Source organism: Schistocerca serialis, chromosome 1 (assembly GCF_023864345.2).
Source record: "Schistocerca serialis cubense isolate TAMUIC-IGC-003099 chromosome 1, iqSchSeri2.2, whole genome shotgun sequence".
NCBI lineage: Eukaryota > Metazoa > Arthropoda > Insecta > Orthoptera > Acrididae > Schistocerca > Schistocerca serialis.
This window is the reverse complement of record NC_064638.1, coordinates 691,795,050-691,815,696: the sequence shown is the minus strand read 5'-3', so window position 1 is coordinate 691,815,696 and position 20,647 is coordinate 691,795,050. Positions and strand designations below refer to the sequence as shown.

Below are 20,647 nucleotides of genomic sequence, written 5' to 3'. Positions count from 1 at the left end.
TGTTTCGCTTATATTTATTTTTTAACATCACTCTCCAGTATTTTTTTAACTGCATGCTGAGATTAAGCTATATTTTTTTCTCTCCTTCATATTTATTTAATCCAGCTTGTGTTTTCGATTCATTTAATGTATAGTCATACTTACCAATATCATCTTTGGACCAATCGTGTAGTTGTGTAACTGGTGATAAATCTACAAAATATTTTGTGTAATGATAGGCTTTATTTGTTTCTCAACTTCTCTTTATGTTTCAATATCTTTCAGAACATTATCACCAAAATCTTCGATGCCCTGTTTTACTTGTTTTGATTGTGTCCATAACAAGTTGATCTTCTTTGATACATTTTTCATAGTATTTTCCTTTTTGATTTTTTCATGTTTTAAACTCTTCCTTTAATTGTTCCTTTGCTCTTCCATTTCGTCTGGCTTTTTTAACAACCTCTGTGTTATATTTCACAAACATTTATTGAAGATAAAAAACAGTAATCAATTACATTTTAGTTTCTTTTAATGTTCAATGTTCAATGATTATGTTAAGTGTTCTTGTTTAACCTTTATGTTGTTAGAAGATCAAGAGTAACTATTCATTATCCCTGTGTTGTTATGAAATCCTGTATTTTATTTCTGAACTTGGATTCATTTGGTTTCCTAGTCATGTCTATTGTAAAAAAAGAAACTGACAATTCCAATATATACTACAAATTTTTTTAAAAAACGTCGAATTCAAAAACACCTCCAACAACCTCACAATAAATATGATAAATTTGCGTCAGCTTGTCTAAAAATATTTAACAAATTAAGATTATATCTGACTAATTGTTTTAGTATTTTCTGATAAGTCTGAGATTTATGTCGACCTCTAGTAAAATATTTTCTAACTTTATCTTGACTTCAGTAATGCAGTTGTCAATAACTATAACTGAATTATTTTGAGATTGGTCTATTGTAATAATTTCATCATTACTTTCAATAAAAGTAGCAATTTATCTTATCTTCAATTTTTTACATCTTTTTATCAATTCTGTGTGTTTTGGTAGGCCTAATCTTTTGGAGTAAACATAGAGATTATTTATATGATCCCATTTTAGTCATTATGGCGTCAGAATATAATTATCAATCATTAACTTCGTTTTTCCATAACCACTTGGTCTTATGCTTGGGCATTGAATAGAATTAGCTAAAAGTTTACTGTGTTTACTTTTTGATTTCTTTTCTGGAATTCTTATTTTCGTTTCCCAATCAGGTTTGATTTAATTTCAGTTGAGTGGTAAGTCATCTGCTCTCAAAAAAGGAATTGCTGCACCTATATGACAAAGTTATAATAAGGTTACATTAGTTGGTTTTTATATGGCTTTTTAGCTCCAAATAAAACATTGAAAAATAATAAATTGTATTGTGATGGAGGAAAGATCGAAATTCCTGTGGGGTCAATGTAGTTTGAAAACTTGTAAAAAATTATTCATGCAAAAAAAAACCTAATATAGACATTAAAGCTGACGAAATTGTAAATAGAGTGAACATTGAGAGTGATGTTAAATTATACATAGATAAAAGGGTAGTATTGGACAAATTTCAGGTTTTAGTGGTCAAATTCTTGCATCCAATATAGAGACCATTGCTAAAATTGTTCCTAAAATCATTGCATTTGAGTTAATTAATATAAATTTTAATCTAGTTAATAGGATATTTGTAACATACTGCTCATTTGCATTGAGAAACTTATATTATTTTTTCATTCAAGCCTAATGTTGAATTTGGTGGACCAATAATTCATCATCCAAATTATACTGTACATATTACAATTTTTTATCCTATTCCAAATTTAGAAACTGCGCTCACTGATGAAAATGGCAATTTGATTCACTGTACTGGTGTTTGATTAACATTTTTATAGAAATATTTTAGTCAGAGATTAACGTTTTAGACTAAAGTCAGCTAATTGGTGATGCAAAAATCTGCTTTCGCTATGGCATAATACAATTTATTCCTTAATAAATCATGAACAAAATGGAGAGTTATCAGTTTTACTCATTCCGTGTGAATGAAGAAAGTAAAAATAATTTAAATGTACCCAAGAAGTATACAGTAATTAACACAAATATTCATGATGGATGGTGACACCCTAACCACGCCTAATTACACATGAGCTTCAATATTACTGGAGCTGATGGTACAGATTATCGAGCATACATGGAAAGTCAAATAAAAAATTGAATGACAATTATGTGGCAGAACTGTTTGATTTTATAACCATAAAGAAAGGTAATTATATTTTATCTAGAATTGAGGATCCTTTTATTTCTTCATCAGTTCTGTTGAATTTCACTTCCTCTGTTACTTATAAGATATGTATGAAAGGTCATATCCTTACTAATGGAAAAACAAAGAACAAGACAGCTGAAGCACTTTACCCACTTGGAATACTTGATGGATTTCTTAAACATTTTAGGGAAATTACATGCAAAGATAATTAGACTGTAATTTTTACTTGGACTACAAGTACTGGAGATGTAATTTGGCAATGGTCTGATGTCAAAGAAGCTGAAGTTGAAATAAAAGACATTCTTCCAAAAAAAAGGTAAAATGGTTGTAGAATCTATGGAAATTCGCGTACAGTGGACATGCCGTGTTAAAAACTATCTTTCATTAAGCCATCTATTCACATGCCAACCAGTCAGCCAAACCCCTCTGTTATGCTGGTCTGCCCTAACATGTTCACATTTGTGGTGCACAATTTTATAGCAGTCTGGATGTATTGACTCCACCAGTGCATTACTAACTGCTAGAACTGACCTCTACCTGCTACTCCACGCTCTGACCTTTTCCCTTCTGTTTTGGTACAGCGAAAACAGCCATGCTACTGGGTGCAGGTAGGGTCCACCATGCAATCACAGAGTGCCAGTGTGCTCACACACAGACAACTCAGTGAACCACTCTGGTGGGAACAAGGGGGAGGGGGGGGATTAGGCCAAATAGTCAACCTGAGAATGTGCAGCTTTACTCAACAACTTTCCATCATTTAGAACGCAAAAACAGAGGATGCCTTCCGGCAGAACTCAGCCAACATGCAATATACTGGGCCCAGTGGTTTCTACCTGGCTTCTCCTCATTCCCACCAAAGCAGCACGTGTGTTTTGAAATGGATTGTGGCCCCCTAATGACCCGACACTGGATCTCTCCCCTCTTCTGTTAACCTCTGCCCAACATGCATTCAATAGGATTCCTAGTTATCAATTTAAATAATCCTCTGGAATAATAAACTAATGTCAAATTTTAGTAGATGTAAATGGTAATCACTGGTATTAACTTTAACCATATTTGTACCCTCATGTCTAGCTGTAATTAATTTAAATTAGGTGAGTTTATGAATTTAACGAATTCTCATTACAGTAAGTGGCGGTTTTGACAGAAACTATAGTGTAACAATGACCTTGAGATAAATATTGAAAAATTACAAAACAGTAATGTTTACGAGTTGTTGTTGTGGTTACTGTGGTCTTTGGTCCTGAGACTGGTTTGATGCAGCTCTCCATGCCACTCTATCCTGTGCAATCTTGTTCATCTCCCAGTACCTACTGCAGCCTACATCCTTCTGAATCTGCTTAGTGTATTCACCTCTTGGTCTCCCTTTTCGCTTTTTACCCTCCATGCAGACCTCCAATACTAAATTGGTGATCCCTCGATATCTCAGAACATGTCCTACTAGCCGATCCCTTCTTCTAGTCAAGTTGTGCGACAAGCTCCTTTTCTCACCAATTCTATATAATACCTCCTCATTAGTTATGTGATCTACCCATCTAATCTTCAACATTCTTCATTAGCACCACATTTCGAAAGCTTCTATTCTCTACTTGTCTAAACTATTTATCGTCCACGTTTCACTTCCATACATGGCTACACTCCATACAAATACTTTCAGAAACGACTTCCTAACATTTAAAACTATACTCGATGTTAACAAATTTTTCTTCTTGAGAAACGCTTTCCTTGCCATTGCCAGTCTACATTTTATATCCTCTCTACTTCGACCATCTTCAGCTATTTTGCTCCCCAAATAGCAAAACTCCTTTACTACTTTAAGTGTCTCATTTCCTAATCTAATTCCCTCAGCATCACCCGACTTAATTCGACTACATTCCATTATCCTCGTTTTGCTTTTGTTGATGTTCATCTTATACTGTCCTTCCTCCTTTCAAGACACTGTCCATTCTGTTCAACTGCTCTTCCAAGTCCTTTGCTGTCTCTGACAGAATTACAATGTCATCGGCGAACCTCAAAGTTTTTATTTCTTCTCCATGGATTTTAATACCTACTCCGAACTTTTCTTTTGTTTCCTTTACTGCTTGCTCAATATACAGATTGAATAACATCGGGGATAGGCAACAACCCTTTCTCACTCCCTTCCCAACCACTGCTACCCTTTCATACCCCTCGACTCTTATAACTGGCATCTGGTTTCTGTACAAATTGTAAATAGCCTTTCGTTCCCTGTATTTTACCCCTGCCACCTTCAGAATTTGAAAGAGAGTATTCCAATCAACATTGTCAAAAGCTTTCTCTAAGTCTACAAATGCTAGAAATGTAGGTTTGCCTTTCCTTAATCTAGCTTCTAAGATAATTCGTAGAGTCAGTATTGCCTCACGTGTTCCAACATTTCTACGGAATCCAAACTCATCTTCCCCGAGGTCGGCCTCTATCAGTTTTTCCATTCGTCTGTAAAGAATTCGTGTTAGTATTATAGTGGCTTATTAAACTGATAGTTCGGTAATTTTCACATCTGTCAACACCTGCTTTCTTTGGGATTGGAATTATCATATTTTTCTTGAAGTATGAGGGTATTTCGCCTGTCTCATACATCTTGCTTACCAGATGGTAGAGTTTTGTCAGGACTGGCTCTCCCAAGGCTGTCAGTAGTTCTAATGGAATGTTGTCTACTCTCCTTTATTTTTACGAGAGGGAGCAAGAACTTTCAACGGATGTGTGTGTACATAAACACTATTTGAGCGTGAAGCTGATTAACAGGAATGGATGGCGAACACAAATAGTAAGGTACAGAGGTCAAATTTCAGGTCAATGAAGTTCTCGTAAACCTCTGAGTTTCCAATCTGCTACCTACAGGTGGATCGCCAGCCCACCACTGTGCTGTAGATCCCTTGACTGCTCAGGCATACCAGGGTAACACAATGATCTGGGATTGTGAAACAAGAATGCCACAGTCTCTGAGACTAAACGTTCACAAGGGCGGGCAGTGTCACAAAATGCGGAACTGGCACACTCACTATCCCACTTCAGTAACATATGTTGACAAAAGCGAATAATACTGTATTTTATATTTTGATTAACCTCTGTAAGGCCAATGAACTGATTCCTCACATTCTTTCCTGATGTGTCACTCCACTGAACGAGACTGCATTCATGCGATGTCCATCCTCCCTAAATGAAAGACAGGATGCTAAAGAGTCTTCAATATGCAGTGTAAGTCTGCGATCGTGAGGATTGATTTCAGGCGACTGCGTCATCGTTAGCGATGATCTTTTATTGGTACAATAATAAATATAATGATCGAATTGGATTCATATTCAGTTGCTGTTTAGTTTGCCTTTTAAAAGCTCTTGTAATGAGACGCTGTTCATCGTATTCTGGTGTTTCAACTACGGTTGAAACTTTATTAAGTAAAAGTTGTTATTTATCTAGAGAAAGCACGATCTTAGGACATACAATCAAGACAGTTATGCTCATTTTAGTTATATACTGCCACAGTAGTGCTCAAAATGGACAGAAAGCTGCACTTCTGCACAATATTGTATGAGTGTGAATAGTATCATTGTATTGATTTGTAACATCGTTTTTGCGAAAGCGAGTATGAAGTCTCATAAAAATCAGTACTAACTAAAAAACACCACATTTGTCTTTGTACTGTTTCGTAAGGACTTTGGAATGTATGAAACAGAATAGTATACAATATATAGCTTACTGTCTCGTAAATTACTGATATTTACTGGAGAACACCATTTTTTTTAAAAAACAAAAAATGGCTAGATGTGATCTTTTGCAGAAATATGTCGTGTATGCAGTCAACAAAGTAAAGTTGTCCTTCACTACTCTCCGTCTGAACAGGCCTCAGAATGCGCAACAGTACCGACCGAACGCCGTGTTATCCTCAGCCGATCGGCATTACTGGATGTGAATATGGAGCGGCATATAGTCAGCACATCGCTCTCCCTGCCGCTGGTTGTGAATGGAACCACTACTTCTCAATAAAATACCTCCTCAACTGGTCTCACGAGGGCTGAGTGCACCCCACTTGACAAAAACGAGTGGTAGACCCGGATGGTCACCCATCCAAGTACTAGCGAAGCCCAACAGTGCTTAACTTCGGTGATCTGATGGGAACTGGTGTTACCACTCCAGCAGGCCACTGACGCTCTGCTTCACTATGATTCCAGGCAAATCAAAGAATGTGGATTGTATTAAAGTGAAATGGAATACTTACATTATTTAACACATAAAATAAGACAACACAACTGTAGCTGAAAGGAAAATCGAACAGACGTGATGAAACAAGTCAAACGCAATAAAACAGTTTCCCAACACAGAAGAAATCATTTCCACAATTTTTATATCTGAACCACAAATGGCAAGTCTTAAAAGCACATTCGCTTTTGATTCCAAAGTAATTACATTCACAAAAATATTCGTGTATAAGGAAATCGAGCGAAACATAAGATGTGAGAATTTGTAGACACCATACAGAATTGTTATCTGTCAAGAAAAAAGCCAATAATAATAAGAACAAACAGCATGAATATATGTTTTTCATGCATGAAACTTGTGTTTATATTACCTTGCTGTAAGCAGAGTAAGCAGCAGTATACCATACTCTAAAGTAATTCCTCATGGTTGAGTTGCAGCTGATGGCACTGAATAAGTGAGATTCGGCTGTTTTCACACTCATAATTTAGAACACTTTATTTGGAGTGAACTATTGTGATTTTTATTGCATTTTTTAATTGTCACGCAGAAGTACAGCAGAGAGAATGAAGAAATGTTTACCGTCATTAACCAACAGTAATCTCAAAAGACAGATCTATCTAAAATAATGATCGATGTTATACTCTTTTAAGATGCACGAGACTGAATTTAGACAAACAATGAAACGGATTTCGAAATTATGATCTGTTAAGAAACCAAAAGACTAATCGACAGATATTGACTAACAAATGCCAAAATTATTTTCTTGTTCTATAGATGCTATTTGAAATATAAAAACACACAGCATACATTGTTTGGAGATAGGAACTACAGTAATTTTATCCCCATTGATATAAGAACACACTGAACAAGTAACATTTTATAATGAATTCAGTGAGGATACGACAATATTTCGATTTGATTCTTCAATTTCTCCCGGCATATTTTTTGCTCGAACAGTCAGGTGCGCACCTGACAATAACGACATGTCTGATGGCCGAAATATTGTGCCCTTTGGACACTATGAACTGGCATATACCCGTGGACTGTTCAACCAATATTTCGATTGATTGCTGAAATTAATACATCACACAGAGACTGTGTCTGGAGACATCAGTGGGGGGGAACCCACCAGGGTCAGCAAATGCAAAAGTAGTCCAAATCTAACCTTTTATATATTTTGCGAATCGAGAATGTTAATAGAAACTATTTTATTGCACTAATTAATCGTCTGAAGTTGACTGAATAATTAAACTTACTCAGTACACTGGTAAACGTGATTAGAAAATACTGACAAACATGTTACATTAAATGAACAATTCACGTTTTAACATCGAATTTCGTCAATTTAGTTTGGTGACATCTTTCAACATAATTTGTGCATATATTGAGATGTTTACTAGCTGATACGTGACTTCTCGCGGCACTTAGAATCGGCTTTTGAGACCAGGTTACGATCGCTCCTTCAAGTAACTCTTCATTTGCCCCTATGGGGATAGTCAAGTTGACCGCTGACCTCAGAGGGGACGAAATCCTTAATGATTGCAACAACTCAGTTTTCCGAATTTTCCCTGCAGAAAGAGAAAATAGGAACAGAAAGATATTAGCGTGTCATATCTTGCGGGTCTTATTTCCTCAGAGTTATCATTGCCAAACCATCGTTGCTTGGAACAGTTACACTTTTTCAAAAAATCGCGCTAATATCTTTTCTTTTCATTCGAATACACATCGCCACTAATTTGCTGCAGCGCAATTTCACCTCCAAAGACGAAGCACTCACTTGTCGGTTCCCACATGGTCCATTTGGTGGTACAGTTATCAAGTGATGCAACCCAGAGTAAGGTTTGACCATCTGCGAATTCTTTATTGCTTTCCCAACATTTGGAGTTTAAAAAAAGTGCTCATTACGTAGGTGCAAAGGTGTCACAAGTTGCACATGAAGCAAGCATTAGGACAGACACAGAAGGCATTGGAGGCGTGCTTCGCAGCAGTATGTACCTGCTCTGTCAGATGCCGGGTGTAGAGGGTGATGGTAGCGTTGACCTCTCCCCGCGGCCTTGGTGTCGGGTTGAAGACGCGGTAGCGGGGGTGGTACCAATCCCGCGTCGTCGTCACCCTACCCAGCTGCTCGTAGTGAATCGTCTCTGGAACTGCACAAACAGCACGACTACAGGACAATCACGTATTTGTGAATGTAGTTCACAGTGTCATGTCTTGGTCCCAAATTGCCTATGTAGAACAGTGTGGAACACCTATCAACAGTCTTGGAAGACAGAATTAACTTGTTCACATATGTCTATTATTTATGTGTGCTAACATTGTGTTCCTCCATTAACGGAAATAGTTCTTCCTGGACATGAGCTGCTTTTGTGGTAGAGCTCCTTATCCTCCAGACATTTCATAGTGATGGAGCTTTCAATATAGTCTAGGATCCTGTAACAGCAGACATCCATTCTATTACTTTATCGTAAATGGGGGTGACCTTACATCATGTGCTCACAAGACAAAGTTCTGCACACAGAATACAATAAGTGCAACCCTTAAATGGCTTTATCATCATAGTAGCAACCACGACATTCTAAGGTACACATATGAGACAAAATATACTGACCTCCCACTTTACAGTGTGTTGGTTTACCTACAATGCAACAGTGACTTTGTGTGGCGTGGAATCGATAAATTCTTGCTAGTTGGCCTTTTGTGCTCTTACCCAATATTTATTTAAGCCAAATTTTTGATCTAATTTCTTATGTTAAAGTTTATAATTTATAGTCTACTTTATATTATTTAGAATAATTTATGACCCATATAAGTAGTGGAAATCAGTATAAAGGCATCGATACTGGCAGGAAAATCAACATTGTTGGTGGGAATAATGAAATACATCTTGGGTGAACAGCCTGGTATGAGTGTGCATAGGATACAATATTTCGGCAGTCGACCACGTTGCCATCATCAGGTGCGCTGATGAACTGACCAAGGATGGGCCAGCGCCATGTATATATAGGACAGTCCCCCTCCCACTCCTCCCTCGGCCACTTCCTATGAGTCGGTGCGGTCCTCGCCCCATGTGCGGTCCAGGTACAGTGTCCGTTCTCCCACCATCTGGGCGCTGCGTCCTAGGTCTTCTCATTCAGGAGGGTCTGCTGGCACCACTCTCGTTATTCTTCCCTCCTCAGTCGAAATCGATACACTCTGGCAAATATCCTTTTTCTTCTTAATCTGGGTGATCGCGGGTTCCCACGCCTTGCTAGGGATGTAACTGCTGTCACGATTTAGTTGTGGCTCCCTTACTCTGATCTCTATGGCTTCTTTGATGACACAGTCCCAGTATTTAGAAGTCTGTGACAGGACCTTGGTTTTCTCATAATCCATGCTGTGGAGTTTCAACAGGCAATGCTCAGCGATTGCCGACTTACTGGGCTGTTACAGTTTAGTGTGCCATTGATGTTCTCGGCATCAGTCCTCAATGGTACGAATGGTCTGCCCTATGTATATACTACCACATTGGCAAAGTATCTGATAAACCCCTGATTTACGTAGGCCAAGGTTGTCCTTGACACTACCAAGAAGGCTCTTCATTTTGCTTGGAGGACGGAAGATGGTTTTCACTTGGTGTTTACATAAAATGCGTCCAATTTTTCTGGATAAGGCCCCACAAAACGGAATAATAGCCAAGGCTGTCTCCTCCTGATATTCATCCTGAATTTCTGCCGGTGCTGCAGGTGTGGGATGTAGAGCGTTCCGAATTTGCCCTTCCATGTAACCTTTCCTCCGAAACACAGTCTTCAGATGGTCCAATTCCTGTTGGAGACTGTCCCTTTTGGAGATGGTGTGAGCTCTGTGTACAAGAGTTTTGAGCACGCCATTCTTTTGTGGCGGGTGGTGGCAGCTATCCACATGTAGGTAAAAAGTGGTGTGCATCTTATTCCTATACACACTGTGGGCCAAAGTGCCGTCAGCTCGTCTTCTAATCTAAGCTTGGTTGGAATAGCTTGCATAGTGTATAAGCAAAAGTATGAGATCCAGTGTACTGACAAATGCAGTCAAATGGTAAAGCATTTGATGTCAGCAGTACACTATATAATTATACATCAACGGTTCAGGTAGGATAGGGTGGAACTAGATATAAAGGCAGTTGGCTCTGTGTGGTGTTAGTGTGTGTGTACATAGTTTTACTGCAGACAGAAAACACACTTCTAGTCACCTTTAGTATCAATGCCAAGTGGAAAGCAGTAATCATTTGATGAAAAAACAAAAATTTGTGCTTAATTGGAAATGAAGCACACTAAATGTCAAATCGCCAAGAAGCTGAACCTTTCAATACAGTGATTGATAATGTTGTTAGACCGTGTGCACAATATGGGCAGAACAGAAAATATGGACAATGTAGAAAATTATCTGAGGTATCAAAAAGATTACTTCTGCACAAAGCAAGAACCACATACTGCTATTCTATTCAGTTTGGTGCTGATTTACCATTTCGAGACACTACAAGCTGAGGGTTCCAGTTAATTATCATTTATTCTAGAGAAGCTGCATGGTCATCAGTGGTATCTGTTCTTTCAAGAACAGTTACTATCTTCATATATAGTTAAACGGCTACATGGCCATTGACCTTCATCTGTGTGAATATACACAGGTTGCCCGAACTCTTATGGGAATCATCACCTTAGTGGGTGCGAGTAATGAGTGGATGGGCAAAGTATCTATTAGGAACATTACATATGTAGATTGTGGATAGTTGGGAATGTGGGGCTCATGGGAAGTGTGCAAGAGTTAAGTCCCTGATATCGCATTACTCATCTTTGTCCTCATTGGCTTAGATGGATAGATCGTCTCCTATATAAGCAGGAGTTTCTGGGTTCGTGTCCTGGTCGGGGCACACATTTTCAGCTATCCCCATCAAGGTATGTCAACAACAACTGTGGCAGCTAAGAATTTCAATTAATTATCACTTAACCTAGAGAAGCTGCACAGTCATCAATAGTATCAGTCCTTCTGAGAACTGTTACTATCTTCATATTTACTTAAAGCAAAGATGTGGAAGGACTTTGCTGTTCATGGAAACTATAAATGGATTGACTTACTTTCGAAATTAGTGAGATGAATTTGTAGCACTCAACCTTCAACTATAAAAATGGACCCAAAAGACGAAAATAAAGAAACTGAATAAATCTTACTGAAACTTGCTTTGGTATCTAATTTGTTAGACACTGAATCAAAGTACAAAATTATGATAAAGTAAAAACAAGAAAAAATTGTTAAAGGCATGGGTTTCAATAATTTACAAAATAGTTGGGTAAATAAAACAAAAGCAATTTTTTAAAATGTAAGAAAGAAATATTATACATAAATGGAGTTCATTATTCAAAACCTAAATGTTTGATACTGAATATTATTTTCATAATGTGTATTTTTTCATTAAAGAAGATAGAGTATATTTGATGTTCAAATAAAGGTTAACAAAAATGTTGTAATGTCAAAATTATTTGAACATTTAATATTGAGTTCCTCGAATCACATAACGAGATGAGCGAATTATGTTTATTAGATACACATAAAAATGCTTATGAATATTATTACAAATTTAATTATGAAAATAATACTTGGAAAATTAGTTTTATATTCTAAGAACGTTTGTAAATTTATATCCAAGGTCAATTGTTCTCATGAGTAATTACCTAAAATATTGAAATAATTTAGATGGTAATCAAATATTAAATTTTTTTCATTACATTATAGAAATTTATTGAATTTGGTAGAAAATTCTTAAAAATTCTTTACAGTTTGGTTGCCTATTTTCGATTATACCAATTTGATATTGTAAATTATTAATTGTGTTTGAATAACATATTAATCAAAATTATAATTATTATCATGTCATCTTAAAATAACAAAAGTTGATCTTAAACTTCCATCATTTAACTGAGAAACAACATGTAGTAATAATGTATCTATTTCTTCATTCATTTGGATTTTATTTCTGAGGCATTTTAATTGTTACATAGAAATTTTCCATTGGTATCTCATCCACTTCAGTCCTTAGTCACACATAATACATTTAAATTTTGTAGACATCTACTACTTCTTTTCTAATCTTATATTCTGCAAGTTTACGACTTGCTGGTAAAACTTCTTCATAAACCCAATCATGAAAATTTTCCCTCAAAGCCATTACGGATTTAATAACTAAGGAATATAAACCAGGTTCATTCATTAAATTTATATCCGATTGTAAGTGTAACTACTGCATCCAGTTTGATTCTTTATATTTTTCTATATTTTTACTTTTAACATTATCACATAAGACTTTTCTAGAATTCGAATATTCCAAACTGTCATAAACGTTTTTTACTTCAAACCATTGTTTTTTCACCAATAATTATTTAAAAGTTTCTATTATTACAAAAGAGTTTATAATTATTGAGATCCACATGGGATTCCATTTATATATAAAAAAATTTATTTTGTTTCTACTTTTAATTTTCAGTAAATGTTTTCCTTATAAATGGAGAGCCAAAATTAAGTGATTTGTCCACTATGCAATGAAGAAAAACAAATTTATAAAGGAAATAAAATAATAATAAATAATTTACCCTCAGAATCAGGTTTTATGGATTGTCAAAGAAAGAAACTAGGAGAACTTCTTCGTAACTGGTATATTAAAACATTTATTTGTGAAAAATCCGGAAAGGAATATATTCATAACTGTGATCATTCAGAAAATGAGAAATTAGCTTTAATATATAAAAAAGATACGGAAAGAGATTATCTAAAACTTAAAGATTTTTGTGGAAAATGTGTTTGTAAATTTTACTTACCAAGACATCAAAACTAATTGTATCACGAAAAAACATTTAGGAATAAATAGTTTTTATTTTTTATTTAATCTTTTAAGCAGCTGTTAAATTCTTTATTAAAAAATTTCTATCATTTTTTATTTTATTTAGATTTAATTTATAAACATCATATGTTAAGGTATTAATTCCATCTTGTACGCATTTATCATCATCAGAACATAAAACAATTTTATTACGTTCAGCTGTATATACTTTGTGTTTAACTGATCTAATTTAATTCATTTTTCTATTTTGTTTTATTTTGTCAGTCAAACATTTTTATAATCATCTAAAGTAATTTCATTTCCCAGACCTGATTTCTTAAATCCTTTACATTTTTTCTCTTCTTTTTTACCAGCTTTATAAGCATACATTTTTTATCTTAAAATAATGTTTTCTGACATAACTTATCACAATTTTGATCTCTCATTTTTCCTAAAGCATTCTAATTTACTAGCAGAAGCTAATAAATATTATCTTTTGGGTAATCACTTGTATCAAATTCGTTTAACATTGATTTCATATCTTTATAGAAGTCGTCTGTTGTTATATCATAAATGAAAGAATCAGTATCCAGATAACATAAATCAATATTTTTATCATATTTTGCTTTCACAACATCATAGTGAAAATCATACATTGTTTTTCTCAAACATCAAATATAATCATTCCAATGTAGTTTTGTTTATTGCACATTATTTAATTTTTTCATTCTAGCTGTTACTAAATTTTCAGTAAATAGAGAACTATGTTCATAATTTGGCTGAGATATATGATGTGTATATTTTTCAGGTTCTTCTACGATTTTAATATTTTATATATTGAATTTACAAATACGCAAATAATCATTAAGTTGTAGATCTTTTTTAAAAAACTTTAGCCACCTTCGTTCATCTTTTCTGTATTAAAGTCAATGTGTTTCTGCAACCATCCTCATTGTTCAAATGATAACATTCTATGAATTTTTAATTCAAGATATTTTAATTCAAAATTTCAATATTGTTTTTTAATTTTATAATGTAATTAATATTTTTCTTTATTGTTTAAAGTTGTCAATAATTTATTTCCTTCTTCTGATGGAAAAGTTAAATCTTCATGTAAATCGTAATGTTCTTGGATATTCTAAATCAAGTTCGAAAATATAAGCATATTTATAATCGTCTGGGATTTTAAGTATAGTTCTTTGGCATTAGATCATTTTAGATCCATGCACCCAAATTTTTCAAATGGTAAAAAATTGAGACATTGGCCAACAATACAAATTATTTGTATCTTTTCATGCAATGTAATTTGGTCGTTTTGTTGGCTTAAGAGTTTTCATATATCTGGTATTTGGTATTGCAGATTTTTTACTCCATTGAGAAATTCCACCTCAAATTCTTTTATTAAGAAATAAAATAATACCTAATCTTGGAAGAAATCTAATCCAACTTATGACACTTTTTACATGGAATCCCAAGCTAGTCGTCAAAAAGATAAAATATCACATTGGGCCAAGTTTATAAGATATAATACATGTACCTATGAAATTTTCGAATATATCTGCTAAAATTAAAAGATCAGATTTATTATATAATCTTGTATACTCATGTAAATTTTTAATATTGAATATTTCCAAACTAATTTTGTTCTCTTATAATCTTCATAAGAAATATTATCTATATTAAGTCTAGAATTAAAACATTTTAAGGTAATTTAGTTTCTTGTAATTTTTCTTCTGAATTCATATATTCACAAGAATAAACTACAATTTCAATTATTAAATATAATTTTTCAACTTAAATTTTTTGCTGTTTCTCTAAATTGTCCTAATATACAACTAGAAGATAATGTGTCATTACTTGAAGCCATAAATTTAAATGTATCTCACAATCTTCGTATTAATCCATCTTCAAATGTTTACTAACTGCATCAAAAATTTTTATTAACAATTGCTAATTCTTAAATAAACAGATGAACATCCTAATTTGTTAAATTGTGAATATAAACTGGAATAAATTTAGGATTTTGGTAATTAATATTGCAATCTTCATGTGCAGCTTCTCGATATTTTCCTGTTAAATGACAATGATCTCTTACTTTATTTTCTCTTCATTCAAATTATGTTTTACAATTAGCAGAAGTTTCTGAATTTTTATAATGAATTATATCTTCTATAGTCGATTTCATTCGAACATTTCTTTTACATAGTCTAGCGATGTCTCTTGATTGTTCTTTTAACATTTGAATGAATCTTTGTACTGCATCTTTAATTTAGAATTTTCCATTAGAATATTTAACATAATAACTGAATGAAATTGGTAAATGTTTTTGTTATTTGTTAATCTAATTTTTGTAATTTGATGACAGTTTTGAATATCTTTTAATAGACATTCGATATCTATGTAAAATACAAAATGAACCCATTAACAAATGATTATAACTTTTAAGTTCGATTTTTTATTTGAAAATGGCTACCATTTTTACTTTTTTACGTTTTCGTCAACCGATTTCATGAATGTCCAATTTTTCTTGTGAATAAACATACCTTACACTCCGATTACAAGAATAATTTATGTCCATTTTTAGTTGTTTGTATGCAAATGAAACTAGAAAGAGTTTTTATCCAACAATCACATTAATTATTTTCATTTTGAATTAGAAGAAAATTAACATTAGTTTATTTCATGCATGGTGAACAGGATATATAATTAGAACCTCATATGCAACACATCAACTGAAATATTTGATTTCTTCTCAAATTTTGGAATATCTTATGCATTATTTTTACAAATTACTAGAACTTTCTACATCGCCTTCTACAGGTTATAATGCTGATTTTATTGAATGAAGGAAACAGTTTTGACTGTAGGTTTTCACATTAACTACATCTTTTTCAACTTTAATTACTTTTGGTAAATCAATGTAAGAAGAACCAAGAATTATTGTATCCATTAACATTCAATTCTAAATTATCTATATAAAATAAAGACCAATCAGATATTTTCTTTCAATCTCTTCCATTTCAGTTAATAGTTTATTTGCTTTTTTCTGATCAATTAGTTTTTTCATTAAACGTGATTAGATCTTTTAAAGTTAAATTCTTATATTTCCTCTTGTCTTTTAAAAACACTATAATATTTCATGTCAACTTTAATTAACATATTGAATTAAAATATTATTTAATTTGATGATTGTTTCTGCATTAATTTGCTCAGAAAGCTCTTGTGCTTCTACAATATTATCAGTATTGTTAATTCTACAAGTTATAATTCTTGATGCACAAGCAGAATCTTTATTATAAATTTGTTTAGTTGATTTGAAAAAGCTTCATCATATAGAAACCTGAGAATTAATTGTTGTTTTTTAAAATGAGAATAATTTTTTTAATTTTTCATTTTACAGGTTTGATGGCGTTCTTTTAAAGATTTTTTTTACTGAAATCAATATCGTTATTAATTTTGCCATCAGATTTTTGATAAGATCGATTAATGCACTTATCTTAATTCAGCATAATATTTTGTTTTTTTCACACTACAGATTTGATACAGTTCTTATACAGATTTTTTACTCAATTCATTATCTTTATCTTTGTTATTTATATTACCAACAGGTTTTACAATCAGATCAGTTACCTGGCTTTTTCTAAGCTTATAATAATGCTTCAATTTTTTGGTTTTTGCCATTTATCAAATTTCTTTTAAAGTATTAGATTTTAGTTCACACTTTGTTATTTCTTTACTCATTTCTTTCCTGTTAATATAATCAATAAATTCAAACACATCTTTTCTCTTACATTTAAGTAACCATTTTATTAATTTTCTAAATCTTTACAACTAAGTCCATTGTCTCCTTTGCATAAATTTCCTAAGCTATTAAATAGCTCACCTTTCTTCATCATTTTTTCCATTGCTTTTGTAGAGAAGGAAATTTGATTTTTTATTTTACTAAAATGTTTACTATTAGTGTACATTTTATGATTTTAGTTTGGAGGTTCTTACTAATAAAGAATGAAATTAATTAGATTTGGAAATTTTTACATTCAGAATGGACAAATGAGATTTTTTGCCTGCAGGAAGCTGTGAAATTAGACTCTTGGTTATATTCCAGATTCATTGTATTCATTGGTAAATATAATATTTTCTTCATTACCTTTATTATAAATATTCAAAATTTTGATATTTCTGTTTTTTAAATTAAGATTTCATTTGCTATGATTTTCTATTTTTTTTAAAATATCTCAGCTTTGTTCACCATTTTTGTTGGCAGCACATAACTACTTAAGGGCTATAATTTATGGCCTGCCTTACCTTAATCAGTGTAATTTATGACCTATATATATATATATATATATATATATATATATATGTCACTATTAAAACACAGCATCCTCTAGATTTACATCACACTTATCTTAATTTATGACTCAATATGGCCACCAGAGAATCCACATTAGTGAACCGAGATTGGCTAATATGAAGGCAGAATGTATCATGGAGTCTGGTGGATGCCCAGCTGAAACACATTGTTGAAGAACACACAGTTTGTTTCAGACGTTGCTGCAATAGCATTCAGTGATCACTCTGAAACTTAGTCTGAGAAAGTGCTGATTGTGCCACTTGAAGCAGAATCATTTCATTTCTCTGTGAGTAGAGGAACAAATTGGTGCCTACCCATGGAGTTTTAGGAATTCTGAAGTACTCACTTACGGCCGTGCACTTGAGTCAAGTGTTTGCTACTGGAAATTGTGCAAGCAGTTAATCTTGACTGATGAATGGACTCTGTACTTGAGGAACATCGAACGTAGGAGTCTGCTGATGCAACCACACGTTATGTAGATAAATTCGCATCTGCACATCATTCTTCCTCTCCACAACGACCGCAGCCTTCTACAGACCGACACAGCTGATGTGCTCTCCACTCGACTGTTTATGGTGATATACATGCCATGGCTTGAGTAATAGGGACTGTGATGCTAAATGTATTTGGTTCCACTAGACTGTTCTCTGAGCTCTCTGTTGTCAGTGACAATCAGGCTGGAGGTTTCTACTAACAAAGAGACTAGACAATATCACCCATTTAAGTGCTACTTCCATGAAAATGAGAGCTCGATTTTGTATAGAAGATCAGTGTTGTGCCAATCTTAAACTTAGTCTGACCTGTAGAATTAATTCAATGTTGTAATTGTACAAAGTCTATTTTGCAATTAAGTTGATTTTTGGTAATAAATATCTTGATAGCATCTCACTATTCTTATTTAATTAGGATTAGTTTTTGGCCCACTGATCTTGAATAGGTTACTTATGAACATTAATCAACTGTTACAGAGAAACAATATGCAAGAATGCCTCTCCCACAGAATGCTCCAAGGATGTGTGCATCTGTGCTGTGCTGACTCACACTGGCCACTCAGGGAACCATTTACATTGTTGCCACCTCTCGTTTGTTGTCTCTGGTTGACTCCAAGTTCTGATGTGAAATGACAAATACCGATGCCAGCTGCCCCCTCTGTGCTCACTACAACTGCTGCCATGTATCTGTGGGAGGCAGCGAGCCATACCATCGCCATCAGTCCCTCGAATTTCCGAATACAGCACACGCACCTGGTTATGCAAATTATTCCCCCTATCACTCCTGGAGCAGATAACACAGCCCAAGGCAGCATGTGGATTAAACAACATTCACAGGAAGTGGCCACCTGCCTTAAGTGGCCCTCACATGCTCCATATTTATTGCGATATTCTGAGAATACGGAATAATATTGACCATCTGAGTGAAGTACTGACAGTTTGTGCAATGTACTGAAGAACACTTCAGAGATTTAAAAATATTGATGTGCACTCAATATGTTGTGCAATACATTGTAGCATGTAAGAGTGATACTGTACAACAGTGCAACACACAGCAGTCCCTGCTACGATTTGGTGATCTTTGGACATGTTAACAACTGATACAACAATGTCGTGTGAATATGAATACATCAAGAGAGATAGGTGATAGGATTCATCTTTCCAAGTACATTCACATGACTAGTTTGATTACACATTCCAGTTATTCAGTAATTAGTTATAGAAACATTCGACAAAATTGTTTAACTGTAGAGAAATAATGCTGCAACTGCTTCATTGTTTGCTATGGAGCCTTGAATTATTTGTTGCAGAAATACATAACAGCACGTCCTACTGATCCTCTACAAGAATGTATCTTCTTACTCTTTTCACATTTAAACACTGGAGAACCAAAGAAACTGGTACACTTGCCCAATATCGTGTAGGGCCCCTGCTAGTACACAGAACTGCCACAACACAACATGTCGTGAACTCAGTTAATGTCTGAAATAGTTCTGGAGGGAATCGACAACATCAGTACTGCAGGGCTGTCCTAAATCCGAAAGATTACGAAGGCATGCTCAATAACGTTCATGCCTGGGGAGTTTGGCTGCAATCGTAAGTGTTTAAACTCAGAAGAGTGTTCCTGGAGCCACTCTGTAGCAATTCTGGACGTGTGGAGTGTCGCATTGTCGTGTTGGAATTTCATAAGTCCGTCGAAATGCACAATGGACATTAATGGATGCAGGTCATCAGACAGGATGCTTACGTATGTGTCACCATTCAGAGACGTATCTAGACATATCAGGGGTCTCATATCACTCCAGCTGTACACACCACACACCATAACAGAGCCTCCACCAGCTTGAACTGTCCCCTGCTGACATGCAGGCTCCATGGATTCATGAGGAGGTCTCCAGACCCGTACACGTCCATCTGCTCGATACAATTTGAAATCAGAATCGTCTGCCCAAGCAACATGTTTCCAGTCATCAACAGTCCAATGTAGGTGTTGATGGGCCCAGGTGAGGTGTAAAGCTTTGTATCGTGAAGTCATCAAGGGTACACGAGTGGGCCTTTGGCTCCAAAAGCCTGTATTGATAATGCTCATACTTGTTGATGGCGCAGCATTGAAATCTACAGCAATGTGTGGAAAAGTTGAACTTCTGTCACGTTGAATGATTCTCTGCAGCTGTTGGTCCCATGCTTGCAAGATTTTTTTTCCAGCTGCAGCAGTGTCAGAGATTTGATGTTTTACCGGATTCCTGATATTCACAGTACACTCATGAAATGGTCATATAGGAAAATCCCCACTTCTTCACTACCTCAGAGATTCTGTGTCCCATTGCTCATGCACTGACTACAACACCATGTTCAAACTCACTTAAGTCTTGATAACCGCCATTGTGATCCAACAATTGCACCAGACACTTTTTGTCTTATAACAGCGCTGCCTGCCACAGCGCCACATTCTGTCTGTTTACATACCTCTGTATTTGAATGCACATGCCTATACCAATTTCTTTC

At 34.5% G+C, this 20,647-nt stretch overlaps 1 protein-coding gene across 1 annotated transcript in view; it reads right to left on the bottom strand.

Annotated features, from left to right (window-relative positions):
• LOC126425550 (pancreatic triacylglycerol lipase-like) overlaps positions 1-20,647 on the bottom strand; it is a 239,764-nt gene that overhangs the window by 184,023 nt on the left and 35,094 nt on the right. The window contains exon 2 of the mRNA XM_050088316.1: positions 8,470-8,621. The gene's annotated coding sequence lies outside the window, so the exon portion shown is untranslated. The remainder of the gene's footprint in view (positions 1-8,469; positions 8,622-20,647) is intronic.